This window comes from Sardina pilchardus, chromosome 17 (assembly GCF_963854185.1).
Source record: "Sardina pilchardus chromosome 17, fSarPil1.1, whole genome shotgun sequence".
In the NCBI taxonomy this organism is placed as follows: Eukaryota; Metazoa; Chordata; class Actinopteri; order Clupeiformes; family Clupeidae; genus Sardina; species Sardina pilchardus.
In genome coordinates, this window is record NC_085010.1 from 9,330,993 (window position 1) to 9,333,492 (window position 2,500).

At 46.0% G+C, this 2,500-nt stretch overlaps 1 protein-coding gene across 7 annotated transcripts in view; it reads left to right on the top strand.

The window, feature by feature from the left end:
* Positions 1 to 2,500, top strand: part of celf2 (cugbp, Elav-like family member 2) — a 217,480-nt gene that overhangs the window by 83,359 nt on the left and 131,621 nt on the right. The window lies entirely within an intron of this gene.

A 2,500-nucleotide genomic window follows, 5' to 3' on the forward strand; every position in this document is an offset into this window, starting at 1 on the left:
TACCAGCTAACCTATCACACATTAAAGCATTTTTCACACGGTAGACTCCTCTGGTAGCCTAGTGTTTCGAAGTTAATTCAGCGATACGTCTCACAGGCAGCCTGGAGACCTGGATGTAATATAAAACAACTAGGCCGTCCATATATCAGAGTCAGGCACGATTTGCTTCTAGTAACCTTTATTTGCAATAGAGCAGTGTAAGCATTCATATTTAGTAGCCTACAAAAGCACTGCCTGCTCAAAAGGGAACCTTGGGTGACAAAATAGCATCCATTTTGGACACTCTCAGAATTTGATCAAGAATCATCCATACGTCTCATATGTTGTGTTGAGTGACTTAAGCCAACATTGTGTTGTATTGAAACTGTACTATTTCAGGAATCACCATATGACTGTGTAGCCTGCTTGCTTCCAAATTCACATTTTGTGGTTAAAACTCTGAAATGACACTGGATAGTGCTGGAAATTGAAATGGCTTAGCTCTTATGGCCATGACCTAATTTGAGTTGTTTGAGCACTTGGTTAGCCCACATATGTGAGCAATGTGGCCTTGATTTGTGTGCTGGCCAGTTTATGGGTTGATTGCTAGCAATGCGATGCATAGCCTACAGTACGTTAATCTGCTTGCTGTACTGCAAACACGCACAGTCAACGCATCACTCTGACGCGCAGTCTTACATTTCTCGAGACACAAAACACGGCAAGCATGCCGTAAAAAAAATGACGGAATTCTCTTCACGCGCTCACCTGTGTGCCGTGCGGCGTGCACGGGACGGGACGGGACGGGACGCAGACGTGCGACCATGCCACAGGTGTTACGGGCTTTGAGCGACATGTTAGTGATCGGTTATCGGACTCGTTTCGAAGCTAATCCCACCTTCCACCTTGACGCCACCTGAGGCATCAGGTGGATTCGACTTGATGTAGCCGCCCGCAGCCATCTTAAGCTCGCTGCACACGTGATTATTTCTGACATTCTGATACGTTTTCAACCCGGAATTGCGCACACGTCATGGTTGAAAACGTATCAGAATCTCAGTTACATCAAGTCGAATCCCACGCTACCTGAGGCATCGTTATGTACTGTTCGGCCAGAGGTGAAAGGTCAGATGCTAAAGGTCAGAGGTCAAATATCCGGAGACAATTATACTGTAGCACTGAGGAGGGCCCACAGAGGCATGGTCAAGCAGCAAGAGCGATAGGCCTTGATTCGCCCAGTTTTGCAGTCTCGTTTGAGTGTGTGTTTGTGGGGGGGTTTGTGTTGTGTGTGTGTGTGGGGGGGGGGGGGGGGTGATGCTTGTCGTAGTTTATTGTGTGTGTGATGCCCTGTTTGGCCCACGATGTTATTAGTAAACACACACACACACACACTAGCCCTCTGAAGATGTTTCTTCCTCCAATGTGTAAGCAGAAGGTCAGCTCTGGATGAAACTCACTTCTTTCAACTGAAGCATACTCTCTCTCTCACACACACACACACACACACACACACACACACTTGAAAGGAGCTAGACCTGGCCTTTGCTTTGCCCATCTTGTGCACACACACACAAACACACACACCCTTGTCAACATGTGCACAGATTGCAGATGGACATTCTCTCTCAGATATCATTCGTTCCATTGCAATATTCGGTGATGTGAAGGACTATTTGGAATACAATATGTACTGTATGTGAGAGAAAATGTGTGTGTGTGTGTGTGTGTGTGTGTGTGTGTGTGTGTGTGTGTGTGTGTGTGTGTGTGTGTGTGTGTGTGTTTCAGTCAATTTCAGTAGTGTGTTACAAACGAGCCCCAGAGAACAGGAAAAAAAATGCTGATATGTGTGGGCGTGGGCGTGTGTCTGTATGAACGCACACGGCACAAGCTAGCATAAATGCATTCTGTGCTTTGAGCCAAATCTTTAAACATTAGCATGGAGGCATTATGGGACCCTGTGGGCTATGTTGTGTGCATGCAACCATGCTCTTGTTCTATTGTTAATGTTGTTGGTGTCTTACAGTATATTACACTTGTCATCATGAAGAGACGTATGGCAGTGTGTGTGTGTGTGTGTGTGTGTGTGTGTGTGTGTGTGTGTGTGTGTGTGTGTGTGTGTGTGTGTGTGTGTGTGTGTGTGCCTGTGTATGTGGATTATTGTAGCCTCAGGTGACAGGCTGTAATCCTTTTGCTATAATGAGGTCATTAGCGAAAGCTGCGGCTAACTAACTATGAAAGATAATTGCTAAAGTATAGGCTACTGCTCCTGGTCCAGGCCCACGTACTTTCCCGCGTATTGTTGTCATGGAATGTCGTTGCTGTTCCCCTCAGATGTCAGTAAGATCATTAATGATGAACTGGCTGTCCGAAAAGTATTAGTATCCAAAGAGTGGGCCATTCACACACTCTAGATGTGTTTGTTTAAATATGTATGTGTGTGTGTGTGTGTGTGTGTGTGTGTGTGTGTGTGTGTGTGTGTGTGTGTGTGTGTGTGTGTGTGTGTGTGTGTGTGTGCATCAGC